Source organism: Ahaetulla prasina, chromosome 6 (genome assembly GCF_028640845.1).
Source record: "Ahaetulla prasina isolate Xishuangbanna chromosome 6, ASM2864084v1, whole genome shotgun sequence".
In the NCBI taxonomy this organism is placed as follows: domain Eukaryota; kingdom Metazoa; phylum Chordata; class Lepidosauria; order Squamata; family Colubridae; genus Ahaetulla; species Ahaetulla prasina.
Genome location: NC_080544.1, coordinates 103,568,947 through 103,594,063, shown reverse-complemented (window position 1 = coordinate 103,594,063; position 25,117 = coordinate 103,568,947). Strand labels below are relative to the sequence as shown.

At 44.7% G+C, this 25,117-nt stretch overlaps 2 protein-coding genes across 5 annotated transcripts in view; one reads left to right on the top strand and one right to left on the bottom strand.

Annotated features, from left to right (window-relative positions):
- B3GNT5 (UDP-GlcNAc:betaGal beta-1,3-N-acetylglucosaminyltransferase 5) overlaps window positions 1-6,354 on the bottom strand; it is a 29,965-nt gene extending 23,611 nt beyond the window's left edge. The window contains exons 1-2 of one of the 4 annotated variants that reach the window (XM_058187143.1): window positions 6,140-6,354; window positions 5,365-5,562 (exon numbers count right to left, since the gene is read on the bottom strand). The gene's annotated coding sequence lies outside the window, so the exon portion shown is untranslated. The other 3 variants (XM_058187141.1, XM_058187142.1, XM_058187144.1) reach the window with 3 other exon arrangements.
- MCF2L2 (MCF.2 cell line derived transforming sequence-like 2) overlaps window positions 1-25,117 on the top strand; it is a 297,446-nt gene that overhangs the window by 169,707 nt on the left and 102,622 nt on the right. The window lies entirely within an intron of this gene.

The following is a 25,117-nucleotide window of genomic DNA, read 5'->3' as shown; positions in this document are numbered from 1 at the left end:
TACTAGGTAAAGACTAAATTGTAGTTCAGTGAGTTTTCTTTATCTCCCTGTTTTGAAAGCAGGAACTATGTATGTTTTCCAATTATCTGTCACTTTATCTCTCCTCTCTTTAATGTTTCTTAGCTTCCCATGTTCCATCTACAGAACTTATGAGCACTAGCAGTAGAATATTTTCTCCACATTGTTTGGTTCTACAAGTAGCCCTCAATTTACGGCCATTCTGTCTTTCAAAATTACAATGGCCTCAACGAAGGGATTTATGATCTCTACTGCCTGTTACAGTCATGTGATAAAATTTAGGCACATGGATTTGCACCTTTCCTTACAGTCATGGTGGTGTGCAAGAACTGGGGTGGTACAATGGTTAGAATGCAGCATTGCAGGCAAACTCTGTCGACTGCCAGCAGTTCGATCCTGACTGGCTCAAGGTTGACTCATCCTTCCATCCTTCCGAGGTCAGCAAAATGAGGATCCAGATTGTTGGGGGCAATATGCTCACTTTGTAAACCACTTAGAGAGGGGCTGTAAAGCACGGTGAAGCAGTATATAGCTGTAAGTGCTACTGCTATTGTTCCCCCACCTATCTCTTCACCCATCTAGGCTGATCTGCACAGCACCACTCAGCAGTGGCATCTTCAATTGCCCCTTCATTGCCCAGGTGACCTCCACTACCTCGTGCTGTTCTCAAAACTGGTGTCCTTTCCCTCCATGAGCAGGCCTTCCTTTGCCTCTGAAAGTGGACGTTCCTTTTCCTCTGTAGCTGGGCTTCCCTTAGCTTCTCAAGCAACGGTCCCTTATGTTCTGCAAGATATTCGAAACTGGTCTTCCCCCAAGAATAGGACACACAACTTGGGAGAACAGCAGGAGCCTTGTTCTCATGATGGCAGCAATATCAATAGACTTATATACCACTTCACAGTGCTTTATACCCCTCTCTAAAGCAGTTTAAATATTGCCCCCAACGATCTGGCTCCCCATTTAACCAATCTCAGAAGGATGGAAGGCTGAGTCAACCTTGAGCCCGGTGAGATTCAAACTGGCAAATTTCAGGCAGTCGGCAGTCAGGAGAATTAGCCTGCAGTACTGCATTCTAACCACTGCGCCACTACAGCTCTGGCATTATCCACTCCGTGGTTTCTGACTCTTGACGATTCTGTGGGCCAGGTCTGTCCACATCTTCTGCTCTTGTACCACTTCTTCGAATTGTTCTATGCTCTGGCTGATGTCAGCTTTGACGGTGTTTAGTCATCGTGTTCTTTGATTTCCTTTTACCACAAACTCTTCCCCAACATAATTGCTTTCTTCAATGAATTCCCCTGTGTGATGTGGCCAAAGTAAGTGAGATGCAATTTTGTGATTTTGCTTTCTAGTGACATATCTGTTGTAATGCACTCCAATACCCTGGTGTTGGGAAAGATTGAAGGAAAAAGGAAAAAGGAATGACAGAGGATGAGATGGTTAGATAGTGTCATCAATGCAGTAAATCTAATTTTGGGCAGAGTACGGGAGACAGAGGACAGGGGGCCCATGGGGTCATGGAGTCAGACACAACTTGATGACTGAACAAGACTTCTAGCTGAAAAATACAGGTGGTTCTTGACTTACAACCATAATGGAGCCTCCTTACTATGGTCGTGGAGGTCATAAAGTGGATCATCATGTGAGCAACTCAATTTTACTTTTTTTTAGCAGCCATTAAAAACACTACAATTGTACAGTATGGTGGTTAATACCACTTTATAATGCATTGGTAAGGCCACACTTGGAATACTGCATCCAGTTTTAATCGCCACAATGTAAAAAAGATGGGGAGACTAGAAAGAGTGCAGAGAAGAGCAACAAAGAGGATTGGGGGACTGGAGGCTAAAACATATGAAGAACGATTGCAGGAACTGGGTATGTCTAGTTTAATGAAAAGAAGGACCAGGGGAGACATGATAGCAGTCTTCCAATATCTGAGGGGCTGCCACAAAGAAGAGAGAGTCAAACTATTCTCCAATGCACCTGAGGGCAGGACAAGAAGCAAAGGATGGAAAATAATCAAGGAGAGAAGCAACCTAGAACTAAGAAGAAATTTCCTGATGTTAAAACAATTAATCAGTGAGAACGACTTGCCTCCCGAGTTTGTGGCTGCTACAACACTGGAAGTTTTTAAGAAGAGATTGGACAACCATTTGTCTGAAGTAGTATAAGGTTTCCTGCTTGAGCAGGGGTTGGACTAGAAGACCTTCATGGTCCCTTCCAACTCTGTTATTCTGTTCTGTTATTGTGTTAAGTAAAGCCATTCTTCACTATGGAGCATTTTTAGCAAAACTGGAATTAAACGCTGGCTTTTGGCAAAAACGTAAATCACAGCCATGCGACCACAGGACACTGCAAATCCTAATAAATGTGGGTTGATTGCTGAGCACCCAAAAATGTGTTCATGTGACCATAGGGGGATGGCCACCAAAACTAAATTATAAGTACCTCCATCTAATTTCAAATGGTTGCTAAGTGACAAGTCGTAAGTAAAGGGCAACCTATGTTGCATTGCAGGCTGCCTGCTACCTCTATTGTCCAATATAAAGTTCAACTTTAGAAATCCAATAGGGGAAAGAGGATTTTTTTAAAAAAATGTCATATATCTCATAAAAATCTCCAATGTTTTTGGAATCCCATCTGGAGGAGCCCATAGAGACTAGGTTCAATGTAACTACATTCCAGCTGGACAGAGGGACAAATTAACTGCAGTAAGGTAAAGGTTCCCCTTGCACATATGTGCTAGTCGTTCCCGACTCTAGGGGGGCAGTGCTCATCTCCGTTTCAAAGCCGAAGAGCCAGCACTGTCCGAAGACGTCTCCGTGGTCATGTGGCCAGCATGGCTCAATGCCAAAGGTGCACGGAACGCTGTTGCCTTCCCACCAAAGGTGCTCCCTATTTTTTCTACTTGCATTTTTGACGTACTTTCGAACTGCTAGGTTGGAAGAAGCTGGGACAAGTAACGGGAGCTCACACGGCAGCACTAGGGATTCGAACCGCTGAACTGCCAACCTTTCGATCGACAAGCTCAGCGTCTTAGCACCTGAGCCACCGCGTCCCTTAACTACAGTACCCCACCCTTTTTACTAGAAGAGGAAACTCTTAATCCAACTACCGTTTCTTCCACCATGAAAGGCCAAGCGAAAACAAGGACAGCTTTACAACAGCCATACAGTGATGACGTTACCTAGTTTGGTAATGAAACATCTGCAAGAAAACCACCAAAGTCAAGAGAGCCCCAAGGATCCCCACAATTCAGTCCTGAGCTACAAATCTTCTATCTGTAAAGCGCCGGATGGCGGATGATGTACAGGTAGTCCTCGACCTACAACAGTTCATTTAGTGACCGTTCAAAGCTACAACAGCATTGAAACAACTGTTTTTTTCCACAGTTAACAACCTTTGCCGCACCCCCACGCTCATGTGATCAAAATTCAAATGCTGGGTTAATTGGTTCATACTTACGACCACTGCAGCGTCCCCGGGGTTATGTCAACCTTTTGCAATCTTCTGACAAGTAGAGTCAATGGAGAAGCAAGATTCACTTAACAACCGGGTTACTAACTTATCAACTGCAGGCAAGCGATTCACATAACCACGGTGGCAAGAAAGATCAAAAAAAAAATGGGGCAAAGCTGACTTAACAAATGTCCCACTTAACAACGGAAACATTTGACTCAGTTGTGGTAGTAAGTCGGAGGAATACCTGTATTTATTTCTATTTGAAGTCTGGTCGGCTCTGCAGAGGAAGGGGAAGATGGGAATTCAGTTCCTACACCTGAAGCCTTTATAAACCGGAGAATCAAGACTTTCACATCCCCTAAACTCGGCTGAAGATGGTAACAAGAAACCTCTACCCTCATTCAGTTCTCTTTTTTCCCTTCAGCAGAATTACCTAACAAACCAACCAACCAACCAACCGCCTTTGCAATTTGCAAGAGAAGAAGTGCAGGCAAAGATAGGTATTTTGAGGAAATTTGTGGGCGTGGGGGTTGGGGAAGGGAGAATGCAGAGGGGAGGAAGGATCAGTGACTACTTCAGCTTCAACCAGAATAATAGGCGAGCACACAGTAGATACAAACTCAAGGTAAACTGCTTCAACTTCAATTGCAGAAAATGCGACTTCAGCAACAGAGTGGTCGACAACTGGAATGCACTCTCTGGCTTCTTCCCCAACCCTCCCCCCCACCAACTCTAACCTTGTTGTTAGTTGCGAAGTCGTGTCCGACCCATCACGACCCCATGGACATGTTCCATGTTCCTCCAGGCCTTCCTGTCCTCTGCCATCCTCTGGAATCCATTTAAGCTCAATTTAAGTCATTTAACCGACTGCTTCAGTGACTCCATCCAGCCCCCTCGTTCTCTGTCGTCCGGTTCTTCTTTTGCCCTCCATCTTTCCCAGCATTGGGCTCTTCTCCATTGAGTCCTTCCTTCTCATTAGGTGGCCAAAGTATTTGAGTTTCCTCTTCAGGATCTGGCTTTCTAAAGCAGGGGTCTCCAACCTTGGTCACTTGAAGACTTGTGGACTTCAACTCTCAGAGTCCCTCAGCCAGCAAAGCCCACAAGTCTTCAATTGACCAAGGTTGGAGACCCTGATTCTAAAGAGCAGTCAGGGTTGATCTCCTCTAGGATTGACTTGTTTGTTCGCCTTGCAGTCCAAGGGACTCGCAGGAGTCTTCTCCATCACCAGAGTTCAAAACCTTCAACCTTAGGCTGTCTATTGTCGACCTCACCCCATTCCTAAGAGGTCTGTCTGGAAGGGGCGCCCATAAGCGCCCCAACGTGCCCACCACCTCTGTCTTACTGTCCCCGTTTACTGGTATCCTTATCCTGTATTCATAATCGTGTTTATGCTTACATCTGTTAACCTTATACATGTTTGACAAATAAAATAAATAAAGTAGGCAGGACTTAAGTCCTGGAAGGAAGGAAGGAAGGAAGGAAGGAAGGAAGGAAGGAAGGAAGGAAGGAAGGAAGGAAGGCGCACCTGATGGGGAAACGAAGCCAGGCGGTTCGCGGCAGCAACGAAATGAAATCGGGGAAATCCGAGACGCTGCTGTCGGCACTCATTCAGACTTACCCGGGAGTAACCTTAACCGACTTGAAGCGGACCGATTTCCAAGTCACCAGAGGCGCATTCGCGGCTTTAAACCGATGGAGGGAAGGAGGGGAAACGGCGTCTCGCCTCCCGCGGGCGATCTCTCCCGCTCCCACTTTATATATATAGCCTTCGCGGGTGGGAAGGCAGGGAAGCCCTTGGAAGTCGGCCGAAAGCAACCCGGGGCGGGAAGGTAGAAGTGACCCGGTTGAGCGAGAAAGCCTCTCCGGCTTCCACCCACTCACCTCCACTCCGGCTCCGAAGTGCGATGTTGCAATGCTGCCGGTGGAAAAAGGCGAAGCGAAGCCGGAATGAGCTCGTCATGCCGGGAGGGAAGCCAGCTGGGGAATCGTCCAGGAAGGGCGGCGGTGACGGTGGCGGTTTGTGGGCAGTGAAAAACACCACTCTCCTCCAGACGGGGGACTGGTAGAGAGCCGGCTCGGCTTTTTTTCCAAAGAGAAGGAAGGAAGGAAGGAAGGAAGGAAAGAAGGAAGGAAGGAAGAAAAAAGAAAGAAAGAAAGAAAGAGGAAGGAAAGAAGGAAAGAAAGATAAAGAGGAAAGGAGGGAGGAAAGAAAGAAAGAAAGGAAGAAAAGAAGAAAAAGAAAAAGAAAGAAAGAAGAAGGAAGAAAGGAAAGAGGAAGGAAAGAAGGAAGGAAGGAAGGAAGGAAGGAAGGAAGGAAGGAAGGAACGAACGAACGAACGAACGAACGAACGAACGGCGATATTTTAGAAATTGAAAGTCTAAGAGACCCAGATAGATCGGCGCGTTGCAAAGCCGGGAATCGGCTTCATCAAGGCGGTTAAAACTTTCACTGCCTCAAAGCAGCCGAAGCCGGCAAGGGGAAGGAACTTTTTCTCGGGAGAAAGAGAGAGAGAGAGAGAGAGAGAGCGCTTGGCTGAAGCGTCCTCCTCCTTTGCAGGGGTTGGGTGACATCTCCGCCTTCCGACGTGCTACTTTGCCTCCCCATCTTCCCCCGCCCGCAGCCCAACCCCGAAGTTCAACCCGAGCTGCTGCTGACCTCTGTCCGGGAGTCTCTGGGGATCTTCTAGTCGAGCCTCGTCTCGGACGTTGAGTTGACCCGATTGGCTTCCAGGGCAAAGTCAAACGGCCCCCTTATAAAACCCGGGCAGGCGAACTGGGAAAACCCGAGTCAGTCGCCCCAGGAATAAACGGCGGAGATTCCGCGTGCCGGAGGGCTCCGTTGGCTTTTTGCTGGGCGGCTTCGGAGGGCGCTGATTGGCTTAGACGGAGAGCGCCTCGTTTGCATCCCAGCCCCGGCCTCGTTTGCCTTTGCATCCCGCCTTCTTTTTCCAGCCTGTGGGGAGAATGATGGGGGGGGGTGTCGTTGGGCACATCTGGAACCCCGCTCAACCAGAAAGGTCGGGGCTGTGTCTCAACCCGCAGGTGTCATAGCCCGGCAAGGATGGATTTGAATATTAGAAGGCAGGCAGGTGGGTCACACACCCCTGGCCAATCTATACATAAACCCCGATCTGGGGGAACCTGAGTTTGGCTGCCTGCAAATGAAGCGTGTGATGGCTTCGCTTAATACCTTGACGCGCGTGATGAGCAGTGTCTGGATTCCCAGAACATTGGCCTGGATACCCAAGCTGGATAACCCCAGGTGTTGTCCAGAAAGCCAGTCCTTTCTGGTCCCGTGTGAAAATATAAATCTGACCAAGTTGCAGGCGGGTTGTGTGAATCCAGTTTTCTTCTCTTAAAACGGGTTTGCATGCAGTACAACTGATTGCAGTGCCATCGGGTGTTTTCCGACTCTTAGCAACCGCATGTATTTTCTCCCCGAATACCATGGCATTTAGATAAGCTACATCGTACTCATGATTCAGAGAATATTTTCTAAAGTATGTAGTGTTTCTCAGAGTCTGTGGAGATTCTCAACCATGCAGGTCATGGTTGTCCAAGGTTGCTTTTCAAAAGGCAACTAGACTTTATTGGGTTTGTTTGGTTTTTTCCCTTGAAAACGTTTTTCTTCTCATCCAAGAAGCTTCAGTTTCTGACTTGTGTTTCTCAATCTCAGCCACTTTAAGATGGGTAGACTTCAACTCCTAAAATTTCAGGAATTAAGGTCCACCCATTAGGTTGAGAAACGCTGCTTACTCTAGAGAAAGGATACAGATACAGGTAAAATCCAAATTTTTTTACTGTCAGTTCTGTGAGTGTGGCTTGGTGGGCGTGGTGTGGCTTGGTGGGCGTGGCAGGGGAAGGATACTGCAAAATCTCCATTCTCACCCACCCCTCCAGAGGAAGGATACTGCAAAATCTCCATTCCCACCCCACTCCAGGGGAAGGATATTGTAAAATCTCCATTCCCACCCCTGGAGTCTGGGGCCAGCCAGAGGTGGTATTTGCCGGTTCTCCGAACTACTCAAAATTTTTGCTACCGGTTCTCCAGAACCTGCTGGATTTCACCCCGATACAGATTAACCTGGCCATTAGGATTCATGATAAGATCCTTGACTGAAATTTAGGCAGCATTCTTAGCCATGATGAGCTAGACTAAACCATAAACTATGGCTTGCTTAAAATAATCCCTATTTTCTGAATTTGCACAGGACCCAGACTATTTAACCAAATATATATGCTGTTTGCTCAACCTTTGCCAAACTATAATGAGGTTGGCTAATCTTTTGTATGTTGTATGGCTTGGCAGTCGACTTCCAGCAGTCAAGTTGTCTGGGCAAGAAGTTTGAAGAGAAGTGCAATTTTACTTGGCTGTTCATCCCGGAAGACAGTTTATTTTTTCATTTTTAAAAACAAACCTTTCCATACACTTAGCAACCTAGCACAGAGTAGACAACCCAGTTAATTGTGCCATAGCATGTGAATGCCTTCCTTATGTCCACTTGAATAGCGATGGGAATAGATTTAAGAATAAAACACTTTCAAAGTGTGAAAAAAGTCTCCCCATAGTAAAGACACCTTGCTGCCAGGAAAATACTCCTTTTAGGCATATTGTAGTTTGTTTAGGGATGCGGTGGCGCAGTGGCTAAGACCTTAAGCTTGTCGATCGAAAGGTCGGCAGTTCAGCGGTTCGAATCCCTAGTGCCGCATAATGGGGTGAGCTCCTGTTACTTGTCCCAGCTTCTGCCAACCTAGCATTCAAAAGCACATAAAAAATGCAAGTAGAAAAATAGGGACCACCTTTGGTGGAAAGGTAACAGCGTTCCGTGCGCCTTTGGCGTTGAGTCATGCCAGCCGCATGACCACGGAGACATCTTTGGACAGCGCTGGCTCTTCGGGTTTGAAAGGGAGATGAGCACTGCCCCCTAGAGTCGGGAACGACTAGCACATATGTGCGAGGGGAACCTTTACCTTTAGTTTGTTTGGATGATGTTATGTGAACCCAGTCATTATAGTTTATTTGATAAACCACCATAATATCAGTTGCCAAGCATCTGAATTTTGATCACATGATCATAAGGATGCTGCAATGATTGTAAGTGTGAAAAATGGTCATAAGTTACTTTTTTCAGTGCCATTCAGCTCCCACATAACACCTATCCTGCGCAGACTGCACTGGCTACCTGTTGTTTTCCGGGTGCGCTTCAAGGTATTGGTTACCACCTTTAAAGCGCTCCATGGCTTAGGACGGGGCTATCTACGGGACCGCCTACTGCCGACTTCTATCTCCCATCGTCCGGTACGCTCCCACAGAGAGGGACTCCTCAGGGTGCCGTCAGCCAAACAGTGTCGACTGGCGGCCCCCAGGGGGAGGGCCTTCTCTGTGGGAGCTCCGACCCTGTGGAACGAACTTCCCCTCGGACTTCAACAATTACCTGACCTTAGGACCTTTCACGAACTTAAAACTTATTTATTTCGTATGGCTGGACTAGCCTGATTTTTATTTTTATTGGATGGGTTTTTAAAATTTTGTTATTTTACGGGGGAGTACGTTTTTTAACATTTTTGGGTATTTGAATTAGTTTTTTAAGGGATGTTTTTAATTACTGTGTGTATTTATATTTTATCTGCCTGTTCACCGCCCTGAGTCCTTCGGGAGAAGGGCGGTATACAAATTAAAATATTATTATTATTATTATTATTATTATTATTATTATTATTATTATTATTATTATTATTATTATTATTATTATTATTATTATTATTATTGTAACTTTGAACGGTCGCTAGATGAACTGTTGTAAGTCGAGAACTACCTGTATTAGTTGTCCAGGATCGTCTGTGACCTATGGGCTGCGGAGTGGACAAAAACTTTAAAAGCAACTTTTAAAAGGAAGTTCAGCAAGCATATATTGGCAGTTTTCCACTTCATACATTTGTATCACATTTCCTGATTTGCTCATTCACATTTAATGAATTAAAAGTGCTTAAAACACTTTCTCCCCTCCCCACCCCACAAATAATTCATTTTTTCTTTCTTTCTTTCTTTCTTTCTTTCTTTCTTTCTTTTTCTTTCTTTCCATCCTTCCTTCCTTCCTTCCTTCCTTCCTTCCTTCCTTCCTTCCTTCCTTCCTTCCTTATTTTCCCTTCCACCCTTTCCTTTCCCTTTCTTTCCTGCCTTCCTTCCTTCCTTCCCTTCCCTTCCCTTTCCTTCCTTCCTTCCTTCCTTCCTTTCTTTCTTTCTTTCTTTCTTTCTTTCTTTCTTTCTTTCTTTCTCTTCCTTTCTTCCTTCCTTTCCTTTCCCTTCCTTCCCCTTCCTTCCTTTCCCTTTCTTTCTTTCTTTCTTTCTTTCTTTCTTTCTTTCTTTCTTTCTTTCTTTCTTTCTTTCTTCCTCCCTCCCTCCCTCCCTCCCTGATTTGATCTCCTTGCAATCCAGGGGACTCTCAAGAAGTCCCTCAAAAGTCTTCTCCCACTTCATCTATTCTCCTAAGAATGCTATAAAGTAGGCTATTATGTTCCCAGCTTGCAGATAAGAAAGTAAATGCCACACAACAGAATTTCCTAATGAAAGACCACCAACTTTCCGAATGGCTGCTTAATCGTTATAGCTGATCTGTCAACATTTGCAGAACTTTGTTGAGTTACATCAACCCCGCCAATGGTAAAGAAAACTAATCTTGAGAAGTCCCAGCAATCTAAAAGGCTCTGCTTTTCATTGTTCATTTGATTAGATTAACAGAGTTGGAAGGGACCTTGTAGGTCATCTAGTCCAACCCCCCACTCAAGCAGGAAACCTACACGATTTCTGACAGATGGCAGTCCAGACTCTTCTTGAAAGCCTCCAGTGATGAAGCTCCCATAACTTCCAAAAGCAACTTCTGTTCCATTGGGTGATTGTTCTCACTGTCACAAAATATCTCCTTATTTCCAGATTGAATCTCTCTTTGTTCATTTTCCATCCATTATTCCTTGTCTGGCCTTCAGGTGCCTTGGAAAATAGCTTGACCCCCTTCTTCCTCTCTGTGGCACTCCTGAAATATTGGAAGGAACATTTGAGGAACAAACACTATTTTTTTTTTGCGCTTTCTATTAAAGCACAATAAAAGGAGAAGATAATTCATGGAAAATGTGGCAATCACATTTTCCTTTCTTGACTCTCTCATTGTCGTGTTACCGTTTGGTCGCTTGCAAGACAATGAATCTGAAACTTTAGTGCTGAATCATTGCCTTGAGTATTTCATTCTAAGTAGTTACACAAAACTGGGATATGTAACTACATGGCAGATGCATTTACCCAAAAAAGTAAACGTTAATGCAAATCATGATTAGCAGCCCAAGGAGCTGCTGATCCAGTTCTACAGAGGAATTATTGAATCTGTCATCTGCACCTCTATAACTGTCTGGTTTGGTTCAACAACACAGACTTCAGAGGATAATTAGAACTGCAGAAAAAAACAATGGCTACCAACCTGCCTTCCATTGAGGACCTGTATGCTGCACAAGTCAAAAAGAGGGCTATGAAAATATTTACAGACCCCTCACATCCTGGACATTTTTAAAATTATTTTTATTTTATAGAATAGAATTTTTATTGGCCAAGTGTGATTGGACACACAAGGAATTTGTCTTGGTGCATATGCTCTTTTTATTTATTTTATTTTATTTATTTTGTCATAACAATATACATAAGCATCATATAAAAAGGTTATATAGCATATAAACATATATATGACGAAGTATAAGGAAGTATAAGCATATATATATAAGAAAAAACAATAGGACAGGAACGGTAGGCATGTTTGTGCTCTTATGCACACCCCTTATAAAACTGTTATAAACTGTTATAAACTGTTTCAACTACTACCCTCAAAATGATGCTATAGAGCACACCAGAACAACTAGACACAAGAACAATTTTTTCCCGAATGCCATCACTCTGCTAAACAAATAATTCCCTCAACACTGTCAAACTATTTACTAAATCTGCACTACTATTAATCTCATCGTTCCCATCACCCATCTCCTTCCACTTATGACTGTAACCTTGTTGCTTGTATCCTTACGATTTATATTGATATTGATTGTTTCCTGATTGCTTATGTGTACTCTATGACTATCATTAAGTGTTGTACCTTAGAATTCTTGATGAAGGTATCTTTTCTTTTATGTACACGGAGAGCATATGCACCAAGACAAATTCCTTCTGTGTTCAATCACACTTGGCCAATAAAAAATTCTATTCTATTCTATTCTATTCTATTCTATTCTATTCTATTCTATTCTATTCTATTCTATTCTATTCTATTCTATTCTATTTGTTGTTGTTGTTGTTGTTTTGCTGAGAAAGTTCTGTGAAACCAGTCCATATGATTGATACTATATATGTTTTATAGTATCAATTGGATAAACTCAGAAAGCTAATTTAATTCAGTAGGTAGGTTAAGCATATGATGCAGTGGTGGGCTTCAGCCAGTTCGCACCACTTTGGGAGAACCGGTTGTTAACTTTCTGAGCAATTTGGCAAACTGGTTGTTGGAAGAAATCATTAGGGCAGAGAAGCGGTTGCTAAATTACTTGAATCCTACCACTGATATGATGGGAATGCCACCAACTATCAAGTTTTCACCAATGTAGAGGTTTCTAGGACTGGAGTTTCAGTGAATTCTTGGTGATATCTTTCAACCATGACTCTTAATTTTGAGGACCAGAGATGGGAATTTTTACAGGATGAGGCTGAATCCCATAACTATAAAGGAAAGAAGCATTTGGGTATCTAAAGGTAGAGATGTTACTGACAGCAACACTTGGCATTTCTATCTTATTTTTCAGTCCTTATTACGCACTCATAGGTTAGCAACTAAATTGAAAAATATATGAACATTAGTCTTGGTGCATGTTGTACTAAGGGGTCCTCAGTGCTCTCTGACCTTGTGTTCTGTCCTCCTCCTCAGTCTGGGAGACAGGAGCGATGACTTAATTAGCCGGCAACTATCAGCTCTGGCAGCAAACTAGCGAGTGTCTGCCAAGTGTCTCTGTTATCTCTCTTGATGCCGATGAGTCAACCAGGAAACCAGGAACAAACAGTACTTCAGCTCTAGTTCTCTCCCTCTAAGCAGTTGATTTTCTCGCCACAAAGTGGTATAGCAGCCCTTGCTGCTTTTATATCCTGCTGGATGTGGCTTCATGACTCAGCACTTCCTAGGCCTGCCCCACCCCCGCTTCTGTTGTTCCCGCCTCTCCTGCCTACAAAACCTAGGGTCCATCCAGGCCTGATTGGCATCAGCTGGGTCTGGAGGCGTGTCCGGGGGGGGGAAGAGTCAAGGGATGGAGGCCTTGTTATCTCCTCTACCTGGCCTGCCTCTGGCTCCTGGAGCTGAGCCAGGAAAGCTGGTCCTCCAGAGGTAAGTCCTGATGGCCCTTCTTCCTCACTTTCTGAGTCACTTTCTGGCAGGGGGGCCGGCTCGGGGGGCACAGACACAACACCTTGATTGTTTTCTTTGTTACTTCATTTCTTCATTACCCAAACTAGGTAACATCATCAGTACTAGTAGGGAGTAGAGTTTGCTCTCAGTTTATAGGCTAGTACAGTGATGCTAACCTTTTTGCCATTGCGTGCCAAAAGCGTGGGGAGCGTGGGGGGGTTGCGCGCAGATGTGCCCACACCCATAATTTTATGCACCCCGCCCCCCATGTATGCTCGCATGACCCCCCCACCCGCGTTCCCCCCACTTTTGGCACGCGATGGCACAGTGGGTCCAGTAGGCCCATTTTTCGCTCTCCCCAGGCTCCAGAGCCTTTCTAGGAGCCAGGGGAGGGTGAAAATGGCCTTCCCCACACCCCCGGAGGCCCTCCAGAGGCCAAAAATAGCCTGTTTCCCAACTTCCAGTGGGCCCAGAAGGCCCGAAAATCAGCTGGCCAGAGCTGAGCTCACGTTCCCACCAATATGGCCCCGTGTGCCACCTGTGGCACACGTGCCATAGGTTCGCCATCATGAGGCTAGTGGCTTGCCCTCTCAGTGTTGATGGGAGTGGTTCAGCGGTGAAACACCGGCTGGCCGAACCGGTAGCAACAGCGGTGGAAGGCTCCACCCAACCGCCGGGATATCATTACGTCCAATTTTGTAACCATCTGCGCATGTGCAGAAGAGGTGCTCCTGCGCGGGAGCGCACCCAAACCGGTGGCGAAGGTAAGTGGATTTCACCATTGGAGTGGTTGTCTGTTTGGGCTGCTTACTGTTAGCTTGGTTGGCAGTTCCTTGATTGAGGTATTGTTCATTTCTTGGATCTTGGTCCGATGTTAATCTTGGTGTTAATCTATGCCCATTTGGGTATTGATTGCTGGTGGGAGTTTGGGTCTTTTTTGGGCGTTGGGTCTTTTTTGTTCCCTTTTTGGCTTGTTGATTGTCCTTTTACACCATATAGAATAGAATAGAATAGAATTTTTTTTTTGGCCAAGTGTGATTGGACACACAAGGAATTTGTTTTGGTGCATCTGCTCTCAGTGTGCATAAAAGAAAAGATACGTTCATCAAGGTACAACATTTACAACATAATTGATGGTCAATATATCAATATAAATCATAAGGATTGCCAGCAACAAGTTATAGTCATACAGTCATAAGTGGAAAGAGATTGGTGATGGGAACTATGAGACGATTAATAGTAGTGCAGATTCAGTAAATAGTTTGACAGTGTTGATGGAATTATTTGTTTAGCAGAGAGATGGCCTTCGGGAAAAAACTGTTCTTGTGTCTAGTTGTACTGGTGTGCAGTGCTCTATAGCATCGTTTTGAGGGTAGGAGTTGAAACAGTTTATGTCCAGGATGCGAGGGATCTGTAAATATTTTCACGGCCCTCTTCTTGATTCGTGCAGTATACAGGTCCTCAATGGAAGGCAGGTTGGTAGCAATTATTTTTTCTGCAGTTCTAATTATCCTCTGAAGTCTGTGTTTTTCTTGTTGATGTTTATGTGTCTATCAATGGGCAATTTGTCAGAGCGCCATGCTTCCAATAATTTCTCGCGTTTTTGGACTCGGCTTGGTCTAGAACTGTCGTGGTCTCCCAGTTGAAACTATATAGTTAAGTCTATCTACATGTTGTGAAATTGAAGAGTTTTCATCACATCTTCTGACTGCTAGTTCATGGATTCATTCTACTAGTCTTCCGCCTGTTTGTCCTACATAGCGGCTGTTGCATTCTTTACACTATATGTTGTTGATGACTCCGTTTTGATGGAGTCTTTTGGTTCACTTAGGCTCTTTTGCAGAGCTTTGCAGAGTTGGTTTGATGCCACCCGACTGAAGTAGTCCGTTGGTGGTTTCTGAGTTGTTTTAAATGTACGGCAGTGTTCTCCTTTTCACAGCTTGCGTTGATTGTGCTATATATTGGGTTGGGCCTCCAGGCACTTTTTCATGACGTTGCATAAATATCCATTTCGTCGGAAGATTTTGTATACATGATCCATTTCAGAGGTGGGTTTCAGCAGGTTCTGACCAGTTCTGGAGAACTGGTAGCAGAAATTTTGAATAGTTCAGAGAACCAGTAGTAAAAATTCTGACCGGCCCTGCCTCCATCTCTTCTCTGCCTCCCAATTCCCAGCTGATCGGGAGGAAATGAGGATTTTGCAGTAATCTGCCCCTGCCATGCCCACCAAGCCCCACCCACCAAGCCATGCCACGCCCACCAAGCCAAACCCACAGAACCAGTTGTAAAAAAAATTTGAAACCCACTACGAATCCATTTCCTTTTTCTGCTGTTTAGGTTTGCTCCAATGTGTTTGTGCTTATATACTGTAAATAGTGTTCCTACACAGCTTCTTTTGTGGGAAGTTGTGTTGTTACTTTGGTAGTGGAGCACCTGGTTGCTATGGATGGTTTTTCCACTATACTTGTATTTCTAGTTTGCCATCATAGTCTCGGCTGATAAGGATCTCCGGAAAGTGTAGCATATTGTTATCTTCTTCTTCACCTTGTGAATTGGATTCCTTTGAAGACATTGTTGATGGTTTTGCATGTTTCTCTACTTGGTCCTTGGTTATTATAGTGAAGGCGTTGTCTACATACCTGATCCATACTTCGGGTTGTATGTGTGGGAATGCTATCAATTCCAGACATTGTATTACAACCTCCACTCTGATCCTGAAAGCGGTGATCCTATAGGTGTATTTTTGATTTGTTGACAAGTGTGTCCATTGTATTGAAAGTATGTGGCTGGGCAGGAGTTTATTTATTTATTTATTTATTTATTTATAATTTAATTTCTATACCGCCCTTCTCCTGAAGGACTCAAGGTGGTTTACAGCCATATTAAAATACAGAGAATAAATAACAAATTTAAAAAGAATTTAAAAACAAATATTTAGTAGGCCAATCGACTAAAACGGTCATAGACCGACATAAAACCCCTTAAAATTTACAGTTAAAATATACTTAGGCTAGTCCTGCTCGATGAAATAATAAAGTCTTCAGTTCCCGTTTGAAGGTCCGGAGGTCGGGGAGTTGGCGTAACCCCGGGGGCAACTCATTCCAAAGGGCTGGTGCTGCCACAGAGAAGGCTCGCCCCCTGGGGGCCGCCAACCAACATTGTTTGGTTGACGGCACCCTGAGAAGGCCCACTCTGTGGGAGCGCACAGGTCGTTGGGAGGCTATCGGTGGCAGAAGGCGGTCTCGTAGGTATCCCGGTCCTAAGCCATGGAGCGCTTTAAAGGTGGTCACCAACACCTTGAAGTGCACCCGGAAGGCTACCGGCAACCAGTGCAGGCCGCGCAGGATGGGTGTTATATGGGAGCAGCGCGGTGCTCCCTCTATCACCCGCGCCGCATTCTGGACTAGCTGGAGCCTCCTGGTGCTCTTCAAGGGGAGCCCCACGTAGAGAGCATTGCAATAGTCCAGGTGGGATGTAACGAGGGCGTGAGTGACCGGGCGTAAGGAGTCCCGGTCAAGGAAAGGGCGCAACTGGCGAATCAGGCGAACCTGATAAAATGCTCCCCTGGCGACGGGAGTTGATAAGATCTATGATTCTGGGTGTTTCAATCTTTGTGTATTTGATCTTAAATAATAACCCAAACTCCCGCAAGAGAATCAGATGGACTTCAGATTTTTGCCAGGGCAAGTCCCCTTTATGATTCTATGAATGGCAGTCCTCAACTTACGGCCACAATTGAGCCCAAAATTTCTGTTGCTAAGCAAGAAAGATGTTAAGTGAGTATTGCCCCATTTTACGATCTTTCCTTGCCACAGGTGTTAAGTGAATCACGGCAGTTGGTAAATTTAGTCACACGGTTGTTTAAATGAATCTGCCTTCCGCATGGATTTTGCTGGTCAGAAGGTCGCAAAAGATGATCACGTGACCCCGGGACACATAGAAGTCAGTTGCTGAACATCTTTCATTTTGATCATGTGATCCTGGGGGAAACGCTTTGACGGTTGTTAAGTGTGAATTTTTTTTTTAAAATTTGAATTTATATCCCGCCCTTCTCCGAAGACTCAGGGCACCTTACAATATGTCAAGCAATAGTCTTCATCCATTTGTATATTATATACAAAGTCAACTTATTGCCCCCAACAATCTGGGTCCTCATTTTACCTACCTTATAAAGGATGGAAGGCTGAGTCAACCTTGAGCCTGGTGGGGCTTGAACCTGCAGTAGTTGCAAGCAGCTGCTGTTGATAACAGACTGCATTAGTCTGTTGAGCCACCAGAGGAAATTGATCGTAAGTCACTTTTTCAGGGCCTTTGTAACTTCAAAGGGTCACTAAGGGAACTGTTGTAAGTCAAGGACGACTGTGTTTGTTTAGGGATACATGGGGGCGGGGTGTTGAAATGAAAAAAAGATCTATACTCCGAAGAACTTCTAAACTCTTCCTGTCTCTGCTAACCATTTTCTCACCTCATCTTCCAAATCGGCCGACATTGGAAGGGACCGGATCCTTACTGTCTGTGTGGGATGTGGTTGAGTTTACAAAGGTAGCCTGTTTCTGAGGTATTAATTACAGCACCCAAAGAGAGCACAACTTTTGTTCTTTGCGGGATAACACTGGAATGTTTGCTTCGACACACGTATGAGTCTTAGATACCAACAAAGCAAGCATATTAATCATTAACTGCACATGAGTGGAAATATGGGCGTAGGGATGCATGGAGAAGAGAAGAGCTTCTGATGACCTATTGGGATAGCATTGAGTTAATTAAGAGGGTTAAGAGAGAGGGACTGATCCAAAGTCACATAGGCAGCGTGGAAAGAAATATCCATCCGGTTCAGTTCCAAGCTGGGAGAAAAGCAACTGGAAACATGGAGGTTGATTGGAAAGATGGTTTATTGATGAAGCAGAACCACCAAGCCCATGGTTCTGGTGCAGCTGACCATATGGAGTTGAGAGTGGGTGGCTTTTATACCTCCTCTTGGGCTTTGCACTTGAACTTCCTGTTCCTGTGCAAGAACATGGGTTCTATTGGCTGTTGTCAGACTCCCATGGGGCCGTGTAGGGGTTATGAAGGGGTCATAGCTGGCTCTGTAGGTTGTCTGAGCTGCCAGGTTTGGTTGAAGTTTCTTAGGGTGATGCAATGAAGGCTTCTGTTGGACAATTCCTATTGCGGCTGAGGCCTAATCCTACCTTCGTTGGATCTTAGGTGACGGTGTTTGCTTATGAATAGAGCTATCTATCTCTTTATCTCTTAAGTGCTTACATCGGCTGAAGGCTATTAAGAAAAGTGGGGGCTGCTTTCTGTCTCCTGGGGCATTTTTTCCCTTTAGGTAACTATAATATTCTGCCTTTTTAATATATACATATACATATACATATACATATACATATACATATACATATACATATACATATACATATACATCTATATCTGTCTGTCTGTCTATCTATCTATCTATCTATCTATCTATCTATCTATTTATCTATCTATCTATCTATCTATCTTTTCGTAGGTTGTCACAGGTATAGGTATGTAGGTCTTGGCATATTCGAGTCTTTTCCCATGTAAGGTTGAGAGTATCTTGGCGACGTTTTGACGAGGTCTCACTCATCATCTTCAGGCTGGTGCTTTCGGCTTCGTGCTTCTGTAAGCAAAGGTGCTTTGCTCACAGAAGCACAAAGCCGAAAGTACCATCCTGAAGATAATGAGTGAGACCTCGTCGAAACGTCGCCAAGATACTCTCAAACTTACATGGGAAAAGATCTGAATATATATATATATATATATATATATATATATATATATATATATAAAATATTCATATAACCCAGTTGAGTTCTGACCACAGACAATAGCCCAGTCATTGGAAAGGTCATTCCACAACTTCCTGCCCGTTTTTGTTTTTGTTTTCGTCAAAAAAGGGCCCGTGCCAGCTGACATCAAGGACTCCAAAGTCAGGCTACTACTTCCATTACAGAATCTGGGTTGGCCCCCAGCCTAGAGATGGAGAATGCAGAACCGAGTAACCAACCAGCAACGGATTGGGAGGTTATACCTCTGGGGCCACACATGGCAGAAGAAAGCAGGCCAAAGTCCCTCTCCCTCTCCCCCCCCCCTCCGTCTCTCTCTCTCTCTCAGTTTTGTGTTTTGTTTGTTTTTTTAAATTCCTTCCTTGTTTATTAAGATTTATTTCCATGGTGTTCTTGTAGACACAACGATCTCAGATGGCTGGAGTGGAAACTGCAGTTATTTATTTATTTTATTTATTTTATTAGATTTTTATACTGCCCTTCTCCCGAAGGACTCAGGGTGGTATACAGCCAAATAGTAAAAAAACCCACAATATACACATTAAAACAAAACTAAAACCAAGCATATTACAAAAATGGCCGAAATTTAAAACAATTTAAGACCCTAAAATTCATAAATAGCCCCAATTAAAAATTTAATAAAACTTTTAAGCCAGTCCCGCTTGAATAAATAGGTGCGTTTTCAGCTCACGGCGAAAAGTCCGAAGATCAGGCACTTGACGTAAACCAGGGGGAAGTTCGTTCCAAAGCGTAGGAGCTCCAACAGAGAAGGCCCTACCCCTGGGGGCCGCCAGCCGACATTGTTTGGCGGACGGCACCCTGAGAAGGCCCTCTCTGTGTGAGCGTACGGGTCGGTGGGAGACATAAGGTAACAGCAGGCGGTCCCGTAAGTACCCGGGCCCTAAGCCATGGAGCGCTTTAAAGGTGGTAACCAAAATCTTAAAGCGCACCCGAAAGACCACAGGAAGCCAGTGCAGACTGCGCAGGATTGGTGTTACATGGGAGCAACGAGTTGCTCCCACTATTACCCGCGCAGCTGCATTCTGGACTAGCTGCAGCCTCCGGGTGTACTTCAAGGGCAGCCTCATGTAGAGAGCATTGCAATAATCCAAACGGGAAGTGACAAGAGCATGAGTGACCGTGCATAAGGCATCCCGGTCAAGGAAGGGGCGCAACTGGCGAACCAAGCGTACTTGGTGAAAGGCCCTCCTGGAGACGGCCGCCAAATGATCGTCAAACGACAGCCGCCCATCCAAGAGGACACCCAAGTTGCGCACCCTTTCCATTGGGGCCAATAACTCACCCCCAACAGTCAGCTGCGGCTGCAGCTGGCTGTACCGGGGTGCCGGCATCCACAGCCACTCCGTCTTGGAGGGATTGAGTTTGAGTCTGTTTCTCCCCATCCAGACCCGTACGGCTTCCAGACACCGGGACAGCACTTCGACAGCTTCGTTGGGGTGGTCCGGGGTGGAAAAGTACAGCTGCGTGTCATCAGCGTACAGATGGTAACTCACCCCGAAACCACTAATGACCTCACCCAGCGGCTTCATGTAGATGTTGAACAGAAGGGGCGAGAGAATCGACCCCTGGGGCACCCCACAAGTAAGGCACCTCGCGGTCGATCTCTGCCCCCCTGTCAACACCGTCTGTGACCGGTCAGAGAGATAGGAGGAGAACCACCGATAAACGGTGCCTCCCACTCCCAAACTCTCCAACCGGTGCAGCAAGATACCATGTCGATGGTATCAAAAGCCGCTGAGAGATCTAATAGGACCAGGGCAGAGGAACAATCCCTATCCCTGGCCCTCCAGAGGTCATCCACCAACGCGACCAAAGCTGTCTCCGTAGGCCAATGTCCATGAAATTAAGGAAAGTTCAGATGTTATAAAAAGTACCTTCAGGTTTCCTGCATCTCGGGATTTTTTTTTTTTTCCTAGTACAGGGGTCTGCAAACTTGGCTCTTTTAAGATTTGTGGACTCCAACTCCTTTGCTGGCTGAGGAACTCTGGGAGTTGAAGTCCACAAGTCTTAAAAGAGCCAAGTTTGCAGACCCCTGTTCTAGGAAAGGGGTGGGTGCTAACTTTCTACAGCAGCTCCTAGGCTGAGAAAAGATTATAACCCAAGTCTCCTCAGGAAACCGGCCCACATCTTCACCATTATGCTGTACTGGATTTTAGTCTACCACAGCCTGAAGAGATATCTACAGTCCTTAAATTTGGATGAAACCTTGTAGGAGAATCCAACATTTCTTGGGAGAGACAGTTCTAAATCGAAGCTTTTAATATTTTAATCCACAAAGAGGAGGGGGTCCATTTATTTTCCAAAGCACCAGAGGCAGTGGTGGGATTCAGCCAGTTCGCACCACTTCGGGGGAACCGGTTGTTAACTTTCAAGCAGTTTGGCAAACTGGTTGTTGGAAGAAATCATTAGGGAAGAGAACCGGTTGTTAAATTACTTGAATCCCACCACTGACCAGAGGGCAAGACAAGAAATAACGGATGGAAAACTAATCAAAACTAATCAAGGAGAGAAGCAACCTGGAATTAAGGAGAAACTTCCTAACAGTGAGGACATTTAACCAGTGGAACAGCAGTTGCCTTCAGAAGTTGTAGGAGGTTCATCACTGGAGGTTTTTAAGAAGACACTGGATGGCCATTTGTCTGAAATGGTGTAAGGCAGTGGTAGTCAACTTGGTCCCTACCGCCCACTAAAAGCTTTCATGGTGGGCAGTAGGGGTTTTGTCCGATACTGAAGCACTTTCCTTTTTTTTTTAAATTTAATTGACTTTTTTAAAAAAATTCATAGCATTATTTAAAAACATTTTCATTAGGTTTTCATAAAATTCCCCGTGACAATTTAAATTTCTGAAAATATACTATTTGTATCGCCCGCGCATAAGTTTAGTCCACGTTACGTAAGTGAAACTAAATGGGAAGTAATTATTATATGCTTTAACTTACTGTAACTCTGCTTTATAAATTTTATAAAGTAAAGTTACTTCCCTACTTTATAAATCATCATTACTGTGGAACCGGTGGGCGGTTAGAAAATTTTACTACTAACAGAGATACAAAAGTGGGCAATAGGTATAAAAAGGTTGACTACCCCTGGTGTAGGGTTTCCTTCTTGAGCAGGGGGCTTGATTAGAAGAGACCTCTATCATTGATTCTGATAATCTCATGGTTGAAGGTTGTAGGCTAGGTTTGTGAGTTCTAGACCTGCCTTAGGCACCAAGCAGGGGTAAAATCGACTTACCTTCCTTACTGGTTCAAAAGTGCACATGTCATGTGTGCGCATGTGATCCGCACGCAGACCTTCTATGCATGTGCAAAATCCCCCCAGGCAGGTGGGCTGAACTTTTCTCCGCTGTCGCTACCAGATCCCCGAACACCGGTCACGATTGCTACCAGAGTGCTAGATCCGGTCAGAACTGGGAGCATTTCACCCCTGGCACCAAGCCAGCTGGATCAAGTTCTGCCAGGTGCACACCCTCAGCTGTAGGACAGACAATGGCAAACCTCTCCCAAAAATGTTGCCAAAAAAAGAGATTCTTTCATATAGGCTGGGATTTCAATCCTTTTTTTTTAAATCAATTTTTTTATTGATTCCTGTTAGATTCGGGCAATAACGAGGCAGGAGACCAGGATAGTGACAACAGCTCTTTACTATATGGTGAACCCAGCAACCAGTGCCCGGGAAAACCTCTCCTTATATACAGTTTAGCCGGTGGCTTCAACCAATCAGCAACGTGCTTTTTCCCGCCAAAACTTTTTTAAAGATACATTACAATTCCCCCCCCCCCCACACCCATAACTTATGAACAGAGTATTGGCCATATCACATCTTATGCAACTTAACATATCCAAATACATTTTACTTGGTTACAATTTCTGCCAAAATATTCTTTTTCCATATTTTAATCATATCGTAATATTTCTGTGCTCATTTGTATAAACCACATCTTCTTTTGCCCTCAAGTTCTAATTTTTTCCATTTTTTTCTAATATATATTCTCATTTTATTGTTTTTTAGCTAATTCAATTTTTATCCTGATATATTCAAACATGTTCGGCGTTGTCTTTCTTCCATTTCATCTTTTTCATTTTACAGCAATCTTTCTTCTCTTTCTCATTCCTCTCCCTCCCTTCTTCCTACTTTCTTCTCTCCTACTCCTTCTCTACTTCCCCTTCCTTTCTCCCCCTCCTCCATTCTTCCTCCCACTCTAACCTTCTCTCCTACTCTTATTTCCCCTCCCTTTCTTCCTCTCCTCTCCTCTTCCCTTCCCTTTCTCTTTTCCCTCTCTCTCCTTCTCCCTTTAATAATAATAATAATAATAATAATAATAATAATAACAACAACAACAACAACAACAACAACAACAACAACAGAGTTGGAAGGGACCTTGGAGGCCTTCTAGTCCAACCCCCTGCCCAGGCAGGAAACCCTACACCATCTCAGACAGATGGTTATCCAACATTTTCTTAAAAATTTCCAGCATTGGAGCATTCACAACTTCTGCAGGCAAGTCGTTCCACTTATTAATTGTTCTAACTGTCAGGAAATTTCTCCTTAGTTCTAAGTTGCTTCTTTCCTTGATTAGTTTCCACCCATTGCTTCTTGTTCTACCCTCAGGTGCTTTGGAGAACAGCCCGACTCCCTCTTCTTTGTGGCAACCCGTTCTTCCGGCTCTCTCCTCCTTCTTATCTCAATCCTATGATCACGCCCTTTGTCTTGATATTTCAATTGCCCCTTCCCCCTGCCCAATAGACGCCCCTGAAATGGAATCGTATTCATTAGATCTGGGGTAGATCTGGGCCTTGTATTATTTTGCAAAGGCTGAAAATGTCAGACTTAGTCGGGCCCCCCAACTAAGGTACAAGTTGTGAGTTGTCTGGTTTACTCAGACAAGACACAGCACACAAAGATCTTGTGAACCGTATCAACTCCTTCCTGTCCTCTTATCCTAACAAGCATGGAAAGATATCTCCTTCTTTGAAAGGTTAACTATTCCAATCTGATAACTGAGCAAGTAGAATTCAGCTGACAGCCGCCTAATTCCATCATAAATAGTCATCTTCCTTCTTTGTTTTCCGTCTCCAACTTCCTTCTGTAGCTTCTTAGTACATCCCAACCTCTGTGGAGTCTTGGGACACCCTTTGTGCATGTGCCAGTCCCAGTGAGGCTGGCAAGGTCAACAAACAAGGACCACTTGGATTTCTAGAATGAACTTTTTTCCCTAGTCGGGTAAAGCAGCAGAATCATGAAAGGCTACCAAAGCCAGTTCTCCAACACAGCATATAAGGTAAAGGTAAAGGTTCCCCTCACACATACGTACTAGTCGTTGCCAACTTTAGGGGGCGGTGCTCATCTCCGTTTCAAAGCCAAGGAGCCAGCGCTGTCAGAAGATGTCTCTGTGATCATGTGACCGGCATGACTCAACGCCAAAGGCGCACGGAACATTGTTACCTTCCCACCAAAGGTGGTCCCTATTTTTTCTACTTGCATTTTTACGTGCTTTCGAAACTGCTAGGTTGGCAGAAGCTGGGACAAGTAACGGGAGCTCACCCTGTTACACGGCAGCACTAGGGATTCGAACCACCGAGCTGCCGACCTTTCGATCGACAAGCTCAACATCCTAGCCCCTGAGCCCTTTGGATTTCTAGAATGACCTTTTTTCCCTAGTAGGGTAAAACAACAGAATCATGAAAGGCTACCAAAGCCAGTTCTCCAAACACAGCGTATACCTAGCGTAATTAAGGTAATTAGTGATGTATTGCTTTGAGCGTCGGCCGGGTGCTGAGGTTTCGAATTGTGATGTTGGAGAAGACTTTTGAGAGTCCCTTGGACTGCAAGGAAATCAAATCAGTCAACCCTAAAGGAAATTAACCCTGATTGTCCTTTGGAAGGAGAGACACTGAAGTTGAAGCTCAAATACTTTGGCCGCCTAATGAGAAGAGAGGGCTCACTGAAGGAAGACCCTGATGTTGGGAAAAAATTGAAGGCCAAAAACAGAAGGGGACGGCAGAGGATGGTGTCATGGACGCAATGAAGATGGATTTGGGGCAAACTGCAGGAGATAATGTAGGACAGAGGAGCCTGGCACGCTGTGGTCCATGGGGATCACAAAGAATCGGACACTACTTAGCAACTGAACCACAACAAAAATTGAGGCAGAGTTTTTCCCAATCTTCCCAGTTGTTAAGTTAGTAAAATGAATCTGGCTTTCCTATTGACTTTCCTTGTCAGAAGGTCGCCAGAGGGGATCACATGACCCCGGGATTCTGCCACCGTCATAAATATGAGTCAGTTGCCAAGCATCCGAAGTTTGATCCCATGAACCATGGGGATGCCGCAACGGTTGCAAGTGTGGGAAAATGGTCGTAAGTCACTTTTTTCAGTGGC